A 15,888-nucleotide genomic window follows, 5' to 3' on the forward strand; every position below is an offset into this window, starting at 1 on the left:
AGTTTGTCGATTTTGTTAATGTTCACACTGATAACATGGGGACTATTAAGCCTGATTTCGTCGGTCGTGTACCATGCTGTACCTTGAGACGGAAAAAGTTCTTCGGTGTGCTACTTGCAGATCAACTAAGTTTCGTTAATGTCGTAACAATTTTTCCTGCCTTCAGAATGGAAATTCGTGCTAGTTGGCAATAGCTTTAGTTTCAGAACGCTTTTAACTTGCAAGTAATTTTTGATAATATTTCTTCTGAATTTTGTCTCGCTTCCAGAATGAGATTTTCACCCTGCAGCGGAGTGTGCGCTGATATGAAACTTCCTGGCAGATTAAAACTGTGTGCCGGACCGAGACTCGAACTCGGGACCTTTGCCTTTCGCGGGCAAGTGCTCTACCAAATGAGCTACCCAAGCACGACTCACGCCCCGTCCTCACAGCTTTGCTTCTGCCAGTACCTCGCCTCCTACCTTCCAAACTTTACAGAAGCTCTCCTGCGAACCGTGCAGAACTAGCACTGCAGAAATTATTAATTACTGGTGTGTAGTACAATAATAATGTAACCCATAGACTACTAAACAGATGTTCCACCAGACTACAGAGAACAACATTTGACCTGGTCCAACCCACTGAGAAAACTGGGTTTCGTTCAGGGTTAAGTATAAATGATCATATCCTACTCTACGTGAAACTGATAGTAGAACAAATGAGTGGTATCTGCCTCTTTTTCTTGTCTTAAAAGATTTTGAAAAGGGTTTAGATTCGATCAGTCATCCAGCTGTGTCTGAGGTTCTAACAGAGCAAGGAATACGGGGGCCTAGATTAAAGTTTAGTTTTAAACAATATATACGAAACATCCACAGAGTTTGTGAGTGCAGGTGAAGAAACCCATGAAATCCCCATGTATAAGGGCGACTCTATAACTCCAAAATTATTTTCAGCAGTTCTCGAAAAAGCAATGTGTAAATGAGACTGAAAACAAAAGGAATCCAAATTCTGGGAACGAGATTAAGTAACCTGAGGTTCGAAGATTATGTTGTGCATTTTGCAGATAGTCTTATAGAACAACTTCAAATACTGGTTTCTGAACTTTCGTCAGTCTGCTCTAAAGTTGGCCTAAAAATGAAGTACGATATATATTTCTGTTGTAAATACGCAGTTGCAAACAATCACAGAATATGTCTATCTGGGCCAACTGCTAAATATGAAAAGAGATTAAGAACCAGAAATATTTCGACTTATTCAATTAGGCTGGCAACCGAGGTGAAGAAAACAGTTGACCAATGTGTACTGCCAGTAATAGCTTATGACTGTGAGATGTTGTTGTTGTTGTTGTAGTCTTCAGTCCTGAGACTGGTTTGATGCAGCTCTCCATGCTAACCTATCCTGTGCAAGCATTCTTCTGTAGCACCACATTTCGAAAGCTTCTATTCTCTTCTTGTCCAAACTATTTATCGTTCATGTTTCACTTCCATACATGGCTACACTTCATACAAATACTTTCAGAAACGACTTCCTGACACTTAAATCTATACTCGATGTTAACAAATTTCTCTTCTTCAGTAACGCTTTCCTCGCCATTGCCAGTCCACATTTTATATCCTCTCTACTTCGGCCATCGTCAGTTATTTTGCTCCCCAAATTGCAAAATTCCTTTACTACTTTAAGTGTCTCATTTCCTAATCTAATTCCCTCAGCATCACCCGACTTAATTCGACTACATTCCATAATCATCGTTTTGCCTTTGTTGATGTTCATCTTAATTCTCCTTTCAAGATACTGTCCATTCCGTTCAACTGCTCTTCCAAGTCCTTCGCTGTCTCTGACAGATTTACAATGTCATCGGCGAACCTCATAGTTTTTATTTCTTCTCCATGGATTTTAATACCTACTCCGAATTTTTCTTTTGTTTCCTTTACTGCTTACTCAATATACAGGTTGAATAACATCGGGGATAGGCTACAACTCTGTCTCACTCCCTTCCCAACCACTGCTTCCCTTTCGTGCCCCTCGACTCTTATAACCGCCATCTGATTTCTATACAAATTGTAAATAGCCTTTTGCTCCCTGTATTTTACCACTGCCACTTTTAGAATTTGAAAGATAGTATTCCAGTCAACATTGTCAAAGGCTTTCTCTAAGTCTACAAATGCTGGAAATGTATGTTTCCCTTTTCTTAATCTTTCTTCTAAGATAAGTCGTAAGGAGAGTATTGCCTCACGTGTTCCAACATTTCTACGGAATCCAAACTGATTTTCCCCGAGGTCGGATTCTACTAGTTTTTCTGTTCGTCTGTAAAGAATTCGCGTTAGTATTTTGCAGCTGTGACTTATTAAACTGATAAATCGGTTATAGACCCTCTATATACTCCTACCTTTCTGCTTTCCCTTCTTTGCTTAGAACTGGGTTACCATCTGAGCTCTTGATATTCATACAACTGCTTCTCTTATCTCTAAAGGACTCTTTAATTTTCCTGTAGGCAGTATCTATCTTACCCCTAGTGAGATAAGCCTCTACATCCTTACATCTGTCCTCTAGGCATCCCTGCTTAGCCATTTTGCACTTCCTGTCGATCTCATTTTTGAGACGTTTGTATTCCTTTTTGCCTGTTTCATTTACTGCATTTTTATATTTTCGGTGAGATATGGACATTAAATGAGTTCGTTGTCAGGAAACTAATAGTAATCGAAACAGGTATTTTGGGCTACTCAAGGAGAGGCACGAAGAAAGAAGTCGGTATTAGACGGAAAACAAAGGTCAGTGAAATAATGGAAAGTGTGTCTGCCGCACAGTAGCTGAGTGGTTTCCGGCACGTTAGCTCAACGTGTTCGGTCAGAGACCTGGCGTATCTCTGTAGTAAAAAAAATGAGTGAAAAGATCAACAATGAACTTCAATGTATGTCATGTGACGTCCGCTTCAACCAACTACATTGAAAAAAATTTTTTTTTCTAAATTAAAAAAAGTAGTCAGCGCGACGGAATGTCAATCCTTAGGGCCGGGGTTCCATTCCCGGCTGTGATGGAGATTTTCTCCGCTCAGGGACTGCCTGTTGTGTTGTCCTAATCATCATCATTTGATTCCCATCGACGCGCAAGTCGCCGAATTGGCGTCATATGTAAAGACTACCACTCGGCGAGCAGTCTACCCGCCGGAGGCCGTAGTCAAACGACATTTACGTTTTATTTTAATGGAAACAGTGAATACCTTGAAATGCAGTGGGCTCGTCATGGACAGTGGGTAGTCAGAAGTAGTAAACTGAAGCCTGTTTTACCAAAGAAGATGAAGGGTATAACTATCGGACAGAAATTTAAAAAAGGCAGCCGGAGTGAACTGGTAACGGGAAGCTCAGGGTTGGCGGAAATGGAAGTTCCTGAAGGGACCCCATATTGCACGGTGACTCAGAGGTCACATCAGATAGGGAACGAATTGGTTGATGATGATGATAATATCGATATCGATGATGAGTTGTTTCAAGGCACATGATCAAGTAGTATCTTGTAACCGTTTTCCATATTTGGGAAAACCTTAGTTACCCGTAGTAATTTTTGTAACTTAAAAAAAAATACTGCAGTATGCAGAGTGAATGCAATCGTTTCAAAATGAAATGATAAAATACGGTAAGCCTCAATTACAGGGCTGTCTTGAGGCGAATGTCGGAAAAGTGTTCCGAAGTCGAACAGTCTCCGCCTCCACGAAACACTCGTACTTTTTGCAGCCTGTCCTTTGAACTAGTGCCCCATGTAAGCTGGACGTCTAAATGTGCTACTTCATTCTAATTAATGTGAGGTTCTACATTTATATTCTGTGACTTTTAGCTGTTCCCGGTTTTCTAATAACTACTTTGTACATATGTTTTATTACTTCGTTGTCACAAATTCTGTTGATCTGCACACACAGAAACCGGAAAATTCGTGTCAAACAAATTGACTGTGCGGCCGAGACATTAGTTACTTTAATACTCTCTTCCGTCTCACGAATAATTCTCCGGCGTAATTTCCAACCCACACTAATATTATAAATACCAAACTAGTCCTGCCTATTACGTTTTCGCGACTAAAATACTGAACCGACTTCGATGAAATTTGTTATGGAGATGTCTTGCACCTGAGGAAGAACGTATGTTTCCATAGAAATAATAAAACAAATATGGACGGTTAAGGAGATGGGGTGGCGTGGAACGGGTTGACATCAAAAGCTATGCTACCAGAACAGGCATACACGAAAGGCAGCTGACGTTATTGCACATACAATAGCTTATCTTCACGCCGTCACTTACCGTAACAGACGGCAGCAGCGGGTAACAGATAGACAGTACATAAATAACAATACCACGTAAGTTGCTGTAGTTGCTTTGAAACCTTTTGTGATCGCACAAACATAAATGATTGTGAAGCTTCCTGGCAGATAGAAAATGTGTGCCGTAACGAAACTCGAACTCGGAACCTTTCTCATTCACGGACAAGTGCTCTACCAGCTGAGCTACCCAGGACGACTCACGACTTCTCTTCATAGCTTTACTTCCTTCAGTACCGTGTCTCCTACAGTCCAAACTTCACAGAAGTTCCCCTACGAAACTTGCAAGGCTAGCCTCGTCGAAGAAAGCCTTAAGGACGGGCTTTGCATCATGTTAGGGTATCTCAATCGATAGAACACTTGCTTGCGAAATGCAAAGGTAACGAGTTCGAGTCTCGGTCCGCCAAACATTTTTAGTCTGCCAGGAAGTTTAGTATCAGCGCACATTTCACTGCAGAGAGAAAATTTCATCCTGGATAAATAATTGTGTTTGCAAAGGTAAGCCACCAGTAATGTAAAATACAAATTAATTTGTACTCGGTCCCGAGTGTTCGCTCGTTTTCAGTAATGGTACACAAAATGACGTTTCTTCTCATCTCTCTTCATGACAGTGTAACACAGTATCCTAGTAACTGTTAACATAAAATGACCATTTACATATTTATGTTGCTCTGATAACACTGTTTGCAAAAATAACTGTAATAGCAGATGCCGCTGGGTTTTTAGACGCTCTTGTGTGCGTACAAATTTCTACCATTATCAGTGGCCGATAATTTTCTATACTCTCTCAAAATTTTAAATGGAACAATAACAGCTAGGTTGTGAGATATCAAACTGCTGAATCAATTACTCTTTGTTACAATATCGTCTGTTTTTTCTTGTTATTTGTTTTCAGTTAGACGATGTGAATTCTTTGTGCCTGAGCAGGCTGTCATCAGTATATTCATGCTGCTGCAGGAAGGTCAGGCGCAATTTAATAACAAATAGGCTTTGTACTGTCCACATTGTGAGCAAATTTTGTCGAGTTATGCGTTTCTTTGTCTACGCTGATATCGTCATGCGTATTTTAGTGTCACGTAAGCAAAGTAAGAAAAGTGCTATAGGTCGCATTTTATTGGTAATTCTCGGATAAATCCAACAACGAGCAGTGGCACACGAAGAAAGAATTTAAAATCTGTTTTAGTTCGCAACACACATTGTGGTCGCGGTACATACTGATTTCTTTTTCTCTTGCATGCTTACAAGGGAACGTCCCCATCGCACCCCCCTCAGATTTAGTTATAAATTGGCACAGTGGATAGGCCTTGAAAAACCGAACAAAGATCAACCGAGAAAACAGGAAGAAGTTTTGTGGAACTATGAAATAAATAAGCAAAATATACAAACTGAGTAGTCCATGCGTAAGATAGGTAACATCAAGTTTGGTCTAAGTTCAGGAGCGCCGTGGTCCCGTGGTTAGCGTGAGCAGCGGCGGAACGAGAGGTCCTTGGTTCAAGTCTTCCCTCGAGTCAGAAGTTTACTTTCTTTATTTTCGCTAAGTTATGATCTGTCCGTTCGTTCATTAACGCCTCTGTTCACTGTAATACGTTTAGTGTCTGTGTTTTGTGACCGCAAAACCGTGCGATCAGTAGACGAAAGGACGTGCCTCTCCAATGGGAACCGAAAACATTTGATCGCAAGGTCATAGGTCAACCGATTCCTCCACAGGAAAACACGTCTGATATATTCTATACGACACTGGTGACGGCATGTGCGTCACATGACAGGAATATGTTGTCGACCCACCTAACTCGTACACTTGGCGAATGGGTAAAAAGATTCTTCTACCTTGCCCGATTTAGGTTTCCTTCTGGATGTGATAATCACTCCCAAAAAAGTGATCGGATCGGACGGACGGACGGACAGATAATAATTGTCTGAAAATAAAAAATTAGCCTTTTTTACTCGAGGGAAGACTTGAACCAAGGACTTTATGTTCCGGAGCTGCTCACGCTAACCACGGGACCACGGCGCTCCCGAACTCACACTCTCCTTGATGTTGCCTATCTTGGGCATGGACTACTCAGTTTGTATATTTTGCTTTTTTTTTTCATAGTTCCACACAACTTCTTCCTGTTTTCTCGATTGATCGGTGTTCAGTTTTTCAAGGCCTATCCACTGTGCCAACTTATAACTAAATCTGAGGGGGGTGCGATGGGGAGGTTCCCTTGTTAGTGCGGAAGACATTGTATTTCGGGGTTTCTGCGCGATCGTACTAGTGTGTGTACATGTGTGTGTGTGTGTGTGTGTGTGTGTGTGTGTGTGTGTGTTTGTGTTACTTTGCTTTAGATGAGCTTAGATTGATCACGTGTCGGCGAAATTTCTGTTGAAACTTCATGCTGGGAGGTTGGCTGTATACGTTGAATTATTTCCTTATACTACGTTTCGTTTACGTTTGCGGGAGGTGACTTCGGAGATAAAAATCTGGCAACTGTCAATAAGTGAACGAACGGGGAAGAAATCCTAATGTGGTTCACTACGAAATTCCTTCTCCCTACACATTGCAAGGGGCAGCAGAGTGCCGTTTTTGATGTAGATATTAAGGACAATCGTAACTTAACAATTGTGCAACGAATCATGCCCAGAGAGTGTCAGATAGTTCGCTCACAAAGATGGTGACACTTTTAAGTGTGCCACCCACCCTGTATAATACGCGTTTTATACTCTAGTACGAGAATGGAGTTGCCAGCTGGCGTAGTGCCAGCTCAGGGGTGGAGTCATTCGGCGCAGCTGACCTTTACGAGAAGTTCCCGCCCCATGCTGTTAAATACGCAACGGGGGTGCACTCCTATTTCGCACTCCGCTTCAGTCAACGTCTGTAACAAATGGCACCTGTTTAAACGTCGTAAAACTACCCTTATTTATTCCAGCGATATTGGCTCTTTCATTAAACTTTCTTTCTGGAAAACAGCTAACATTTTACCTCAGCACAAGTAGTACCTTGCACCCATATACCTCGAGTGCCGTAACTGAAGTTTCTATACCTACATCCATACTCTGCAAACCACTATGAAGTACATGCGAGTGAGTACTTTCCGGTGTAGCAGTTATTAGGGCTTCCCGTTCCATTCACATATCGAGCACGGGAAGAATTACCGTTTAAGTACTTCCTCGCTCGCTGTAACCAATCAAATCTTGTCCTCACGTCCCGGGCAAGAACGATATGTAGGGGTTTGGAGTATATTCTTGGAGTCATCATTTAAAGCCTGTTCTCTAGACTCTAAAAGTAGTCTGTGTAAGTAGTCTCGGCTTTGTTTGTGTCTATCTTGAAGATTTTGGCAGTCCAGTTCCATCGCTCTCTCTGTGACACCCTCCCTAGGGTCAAATTAGTCTACGACCAAACGTGCTGCCCTCATTTGTATACGTGCAGTACCTCCTGTTACTGCTACTAACCAGGATCAATTTTGATCTCAATCACCCACAGCCGCATGAAACCATGCTTACACCATAAAACTGACCTGCAACATTTCCGTGATAAACTCCACACTTATCTGCTAGCATTCTCAGATTGTGGCATGTTGTATGTGCACCAACAAGTGCTTGACCTGCGTGACAGGTGTAGCATCAGTAAGAATGTGTCTCTCGGAGTGTTCGCATACTGGATACTGTGTAAAGTGTATGCAGTGATATCATGAAGCGAATTAATCCTACGAATGTAGTCCAAATATTAAAGGCAAAGTAGCGACGTGCTACATAGGGAAATGAAATCGGAGTCTAGGATAGAGAGTTCGGGTGTGTACTGTATAACATAATAATTAGAAACACAGTGGGTATGACATAGAAATACATGACGTTACGCTGGATTTATACACCGATTTTGAAGGACAGGAGGAACCTCAAACTATTCAAGCAGTACACAACACTCATTTCCAGAGCATCAGAAACAGTCCAGTGAGCACGAACTGTTCCTCGCAACCAGTGGACTACCAGTCTACTAAAACATACTGATGACAGCGTAGTAGAGAACATTTATGAAGGCTGTTACAATAGTGGTTTCAGTTCCTATAGCTAATTAATGAGGTGCTGTAAGTGCATGAAAAGTAAATCAAACTGCAGATTAATTCTGAATTATGGATCTAGCAAAAAGCGAGCAAAAGTTCGTTTCAAAGGAAAGAGCATGTAACATCGCTATCTGATACAGCAAGGTCGTATAGATCTACGGTTCCGCGATGGCATCTGCAAAAATATGTCTACATCTACATCTACGTACGTACTCCGCAATCCACCATACGGTGCGTGGCGCAGTGTTATGGCTCCTGACGCATACTCTTATCGTCTGCTGTGTCCGTATAGGTGACAAATGTAGTAATATACCTGGATGAAATGCCATATTCACCCTTAAGGTGGTCGATAAAAGAAATCGAAGCGTTTAAATAGTCGAAACCAACCATTTTAGACGATTGGGTACTACAATCGTCTAAAGTGGTTGGTTTCGACAATTTAAACGCTTCGATTTCTTTTATCGACCACCTTAAGGGTGAATATGGCATTTCATCCAGGTATATTACTACATTTGTCACCTATACGGACATAGCAGACGATAACAGTATGATTCAGGAGCTACAACATTTTGTGCAGGAAGTCAACGTTTTATGACAGAGTAGGTTGTGGAGAAAGGTAATGTTTGGAACAGTGGCCAGAGTCAATTCCAGCATAAAACATCTTCATCACCAACACTGTTTGAAATAGGAGAGAAAACTACAGTTAGTGTGTTTCAGTCTCTACATAGATCCACTCACAGCTACACCACTGATGGGTTTATTAATGACAGACAGACAAGCATACAAGATGTACATCTGTTTTTAAGAGGCACAAAACTCTTTAGGCTCAGAAGTTTCAAAGAAACTTAGAACAATCTGCCCACGAAATATTTATGTGGGGGCAACCAAAAATGAAAAAAAATGACTAAAGAACACATGAAACGTTTCCTAACTTCAGTCCCTGGCGAACAAGTAACAAGTGAAAAGAGCCTACTGCAGTATGAATTATGTTCAGGTCATACAAATTGTACCATTCTAGATGCAAGCTTTCCGAACAAAAATGTTGTGCTGCAGGTATTGCCGCCGAAAACAATAAAAAAAAGCCAACCCATTGATGTTTACTTCTTTGAAAAATATAAGTTCTATATCAGGAAGATTGCTTGATTCTATAAAACTACAATGTGCCACACCACAAGTGAAGATACATGACCGTTATTTCATCATAGAACTTCACTCTGTGATTTACAATCAATTTTCTGCACCAAAGTATACGTTCATGTTGTAGTATGCTAGACATAAGGCAGTTTATGACATTTGCATACCCATGTCATGATTGGAAAACATAAGTAGTGTGGCTTTTGACAATGGGCTGCTTGAATGCAAAAGTGATTTTGAATGTAAAAACGTGGCTTTAGTGAAGTGTGTACTTTGTTCTCTTCCACCTTGTTTTAACAAATTCATCGAAATCACTGCACCTGCACTATCAGGACTAATATAAGCACTAACAGGTGTGTAGTATATGTGTTTCTGCACTATAATAATTAATTGAAGCAAGGTATTTTTGATGCTGTTGATTCAACGTGTAATGATACAGTGACATCATTGAACTACGTATATTTTGCTTCCTATGGTATTCGTATCTTTTTAATTTGTTTCTCTTTATTAAAACTTAATTTGTGGTAGAATGCAACGTTTTGCATGGAAGTAACACACCACAGCTTTTTTTATGATCGAGTGTTATTCTAAAGACGGTTTCATGCGGCTCTGAGCGTTCGAGGTGAAAAATGTCTCTGGTAAGAATGGGTCCCATGCGATTGAACGACATTCAGGATATATCGGACGACTGATTTGTAAGTGATCCCCTCTCTACACTGATTGCATTTCCTTCGTATTCTACCGGTGAACAGTAATCTGCCACACGCTTTACCTACGACTGAGCTTTTGTGATATTGTTCCATTTCATATTCCTACATTCCCGGCGGGTTCAGGGATTTTCTCTGCCTCGTGATGGCTGGGTGTTGTGTGCTGTCCTTAGGTTAGTTAGGTTTAAGTAGTTCTAAGTTCTAGGGGACTGATGACCATAGATGTTAAGTCCCATAGTGCTCAGAGCCATTTGAACCATTTTTGAACCATATTCCTACAAAATTTTAAACTCAGGTGTTCGTATGAGTTGTCCGTTTCCAACTGCGAGTCGTTGGTATTATAGTAACAGCAAACGACGTTTTCTCGTTTTTTGAAGCATTTGAAGCAAGTTGCCAATACTTGTACCAGTTTGAAATCTTATCGAGATAAGACAATACTTAATCACAGATAACATTATCTATGACACGTAAGAATTACTGTTAATGATGCGTACGACAAGAACGCACTTAAGGGGCTCCGGAAAGGCTCAAAATCATGAAAAGTTCAATTTTTACTTTTTTGCGTTTTCTGAATCTGCAGACTATTACCTTTAAATTGATATATAATTTATTCAGTTCCGAAGACTACAACTATTTTTAAATTTTTTTTGAAATGTGTTCTACATGGGCGTGACCCACTGTGGCGCTGTTAAACTGCTGTCAAATGGTGTTATTATTAACGTCCGTGTTCATCAGGTACATTTTAGTGATGTGAGATAATGTATGTGTTGTGGCTTACCTGTGATGGTTCAATATATGTCGCTGGTGTGATTGTCGATTGTTTCATGTTTATTTACTTTGTCGTTATCTCGAAAATATTCGTAATTAATTCTGTTTCTTAAGTCTCTGTTTTGTTGAAGTATAATAATGAGTAAAAGTAAAGTTAGTAGAAATCCTCTGAAGGATTTTAAGAAAAGGGGAAATGTTGGCAACATTGTAAGGTGCAAGGTATTTAGAAATATGGGAATGAAGATAGGTTCTAACATGGTACGAGCGATGCTTGCTTTAGACAAGGAACGCCTTCGGGCTGCGACAGGGCTGTAAAGAGTCTAGAAATACAAGTAAGAGTAAACAGGAGGAGGAACAAGAGGAAGCTGGAGGAGGAGTTTGCAGAGGATGAAGATAATCCATCCTATGGACCTGGAATGCACTAAAAAGTTAATCCAATCTTTGTCGCTCGATTCCCAAAACTTTTATTTTTTCATACTAATTACATGTTTTCTAAGGATCTTCCAAACATATTTGTTTCAAACTTTCAGTAAATGGTACACAGTACCTTCTGCATAATTTAACACAGCCTTTTTCCAAAAAACTGTATATTTTTGAATATATAAATAAAAATTGCAAAAAAATGTTGTGAATTTTCATTATAATTGAAAAAAATCATCTTTAATAACTGAACTAAAATTTTGTAAAATCCCTGTGTTAAGTAGTAGCCCATATTCCAATAAATAATCTGTAAAAAGTTCAACTTCCTACCTCAAATACTTTGCGAGGAAAGATCTAATTTATAAGCGTTATTTTAACATTGCAAGTATAGGGCGTTCCGGAGCCCCTTAACTGGGCACAACCGAAACTGTTTCTGCAAACGTTCATGGCGCTCCATCCTAGATAAAAATACTGGGTCCTACCTGGCAAAAAGTCCTCAGTACAACGACAAATTTTCTTTACCGCCCTATGCGTTATTACATTAGATAGTAAGCGTAGATGTGTTACTGTGTCATATGGTTTTCCAAATCGAGATATACTCGGGCTACCTAACTCCCTTGATCCACTGCTTTCAGGATGCCATGTGAGAGAAATGCGAGTTATGTTTCATATGATCGATGTTTCCGAACTCTATTCTGACTGGCATGGAGGGAGTAATTCTGTTCGAAATACCTGATATCTTTTGTGTTCGGAATATGTTATAACTTTTACAACAAAGAGATGTGAAATATATTGGACGTTAGTTTTGCGTCTTTCCACATCGGTGGTTCAAGTCCTCCCTCGGGCATGGGTGTGCTTCTTGACATTAGCATAAGTTAGTTTAATTTAGATTAAGCAGCATGTAAGCCTAGGGACCGATGACCTCAGCAGTTTGGTCCGATAGGAACTTACCACAAATTTCAAAAAAAATTTCCTTTAGTTTTGTGGATCACTTCTGCTGCCCTTCTTGCAGACGGTTTTGAACTGATCGTTCTCGCAACTAATGGGAACGGTGTTTTGTTCAAGGAATATACAGTAGACTGTAGTTAAAAGAGACGCTACCTTAGCCTAAAGTTCGCTTTACATCTCATACTGAATCCAAAGGTGGCGGGAGCTTTGTTCTGTTTAAGCTTTTCAGCTCTTTGTAAGCACCAACGACGCTAATATCTGTATGACTCATCTTTGCTGTCTGCAAATGGAATACAAGATGATTTCTGTTTCGTCCAAAGAGGAAAGTACGTGTTTCGGTCTTATAGCAACTAACTGAAACCTTGCTGGTGTAAGAGACCTGTGTCAGCAGTCACTCTGAAATAATCAATAATGAGAAAGCAGATAATAAGAAGCTCTTAAAACATAATCAGTTTAAGAGCAAAGGAAAAATGTCAACAGTCTACGACGTTAAGTTCAACGAAAAGTTATTAACCGTTTCCAGGAAGTCAAATACAGAGTACATCAACTAACAGATTCGAATATAGTTTTATGCACAGTACGATTGCATTACATATTCTCAAACGAAACAACAATAAAGCTGAAATTTTAGAATTCTGTGCTCTAGTTCAAGCAATACCTCAGTGTGATAGGGAAATCGAATGAATCGACTGTCATCTCGTTAATGTAATCTTATTTTTCTGTCCAAGTGATGGAGATAAATCACAGGGAAGCTGAGGCGAATCTACAGGCTGGCAATTTTAACTGCACTATTCACCTTCATTCTCTTGACCACCCAATTAACTCGCTCCCGCTCTCTGTTAGGAAATTTTCTATTGTCAACGATTGACCTAAGACAGGTCAGGAATCCCTATACCAATAACTATTGAGAAGTGTGTAGAAGACAATACAAAAATTTAAAGGGAACTCATTTAAAATTTGATGTGACTTAAGATCGTTAAAATTTGGAGACATTCACTAAGTGCAAAATGAAATCTGCTACTGTGACCAGAGGAAGCACAAATGATTACAAAGAAAAGGCCAGTTGCAATGCTTCCCATTTACAAGATACACTGGAATAAGTAATAAAGGTTTTTGGAAACCTGATGTGGTCTAAGTATTGGTATGTAGATGGTGAGACTAACAGCAGATTTAATGCAGTGCAGAATGTAGCAAAACTTTAAAATACAATTTTCAAAAAATAAATAAAATAATAAATAAATAAATAAATAGAAAACTTCTGAGAACGTACTGAGTGCTTCTGTATTGGGTTTCAGTAAATGTCATGTTCTCTTTTGTCTCAGAACAACAGTTCACAAATTATGCTTTCCTTTATAAAAGTAAGTATATTAAATTCTCTCTTTCAGTTATTCCTTTTTTACTCTTGTAATAAATCGTTATTTAAACGAAAAATGTTCATTTCGTCAAATACAATCCAGACAACAGGAAAACGTACCTGATGACTAAAATCTTTTGTAACTGAGTTCTTGGACAAAAAGTACTCTGTTTACTTGGTGTGTCAATTTGATGCAAGTATACTGAGAACATTTTATCAAGAAAATGTAATAAACAGAGGGAGCCATTAAATAAATTACATTAAGTTTATGAATTAAAATAATTAAGAAATAGCTAACTACAATAATATTAACACTATCACGAAATTTTCTATTAAATTTCAAATCTTAATAAAACAATCGGAAATAACTATAAAGTCATAATAATAAACAAAAGTTTCATTTATTATCAAAAATAAATACCTGGTTTAAAGCCTACTACTGTATTCAGTACATAATAAATTGAGGTTTAACACTTTTAGAGCTTATTTTCTAAAGAATAAATAAATTCGTTCTCATTTGGTTCATTATGCTCATGATTTTCCCTACTCCAGATGTTATTATTTTGATGCTAACCACGGTTTCCTCTCCAGTGGTCCGCATCTTCTACTCTTTCCATAAACGACGAGAAGCTTTTGTGATTGCTTCCCGCGTAACGTTTCGAATTCTCCGGGAGATTTTTCCACAGTTCCCACACTATTCCGGATTCCGTCCGTCTGTTCCTCAAATGTGTCAGTTTTTGATACTACATTTCGCTAAACTCTTTCATTGAGTTTATGCCTGTATCGTCATACAACCTTTCCATGATAAACTTTCGTCATAGGCAGTCCTGTTATTGTTCTGACCAGTATTTCTCTATAAATTTTGTTTAAATTCTCCAAATGACATTTGTTCCATATCCAAATTTAGTCCCCATCTTTTCGCGTCGCCTGCTAGGGCGCTAATAACTACATTGATTTTTTCCTGGTCCATTACATTATCAGGGAAATTCCTTTCACAGTTCTTCAAAAAATCTTGTAGGTGCCATCCATTATGTTTTTCGGCCGGATGGAATCGTTCTTCGCCCTCCAGCAATTTGCTACACATTATTCTGTCAGTTACATAATTCTGTTTTTCTCTCATTTTCCGATCAAGGTCGCGCACTTTACCTTGAATCTGGGAAGTGTTCTACTCACACTTCTTTTCGCAAGTTGCCACTTGTTTACTCAGTTCTTTTTCAGAATCATTCACCATTTGTCTCAGTTGAGAAATTCCGTGGTTACATTTGTTTATTAATTCGGTTTTGACGCCAAAAACTTTTCCGTCAACTTTTGTTATCACCAAAGGTTCTACAGTATCTCGAATTTTCATTATTTCGGTATCGAATCTATCGTTGATGTCATTTATCTGCCCCTGTGTATTGTCGACACTGTTATTGATAGTGTCTATCTCAGTTTTTAAGTCCCTGATTGCACTGTACACAACACCTACGTTTCAGTTTACTTCTTCCATCTGTTTACTGATTTTAACGCCTTGCATTTCAATTTGATGACCTTGTGCTTTAATTACATCTGCCTGTAATTTTAAGTTGGTTGTTAATATTACTACCTTGTGCTGTAATTTGATGACCTCATGCTGCAATTTGTTTGGTTATGTAACTATCTTGGGCTTTAATTTCATGACCTTTGCTGTAATTTGTGGAGATAACATTTTTAACAATTCGGTCATATCCAGTGGTTTTTCGCTCTCTTGTTCTAAGGTGTCCTCATATTCAGATTCTATTTCTCGTGTTTTGCTCGTTTGACTTTAGACTTTCGATGAATTGGACATATCCATCAAGTCGTTAATGTAACCACTGTCTCCAGTCGTGTCATCTTTCCTACCTCGTTTTATTTGCGACGAGCTCATCATTTGAATTTGATCATTTACGTGCGTATGGTACTCCACGTAAGCCTGTTGCCGTCCCGTGGCGTTATCTGTGTTCCCGTCAAATGAACTGCTGCCACCTGGTACTCTAGGTATTTTTCCGTCTCGTTCGTTCAGGTCTACTGTCGTCTTCGTATCCATTTAAATTTTTTCAGTACTTTATATTTTACCTTTTAAGGACCTGTCAAGTTTTCTATTAATTATTTTGCCTAATCTGTTGCACGTTCGTGCCGCTGGACATTTAATACTCGTCTTCCAATTGTTTCACGCCAAATGTTTACGTTATATATCGTATTTTAGTGAATAAAACTGACGAATATCCTGTCACG

This window comes from Schistocerca nitens, chromosome 4 (assembly GCF_023898315.1).
Source record: "Schistocerca nitens isolate TAMUIC-IGC-003100 chromosome 4, iqSchNite1.1, whole genome shotgun sequence".
Taxonomy (NCBI): Eukaryota; Metazoa; Arthropoda; class Insecta; order Orthoptera; family Acrididae; genus Schistocerca; species Schistocerca nitens.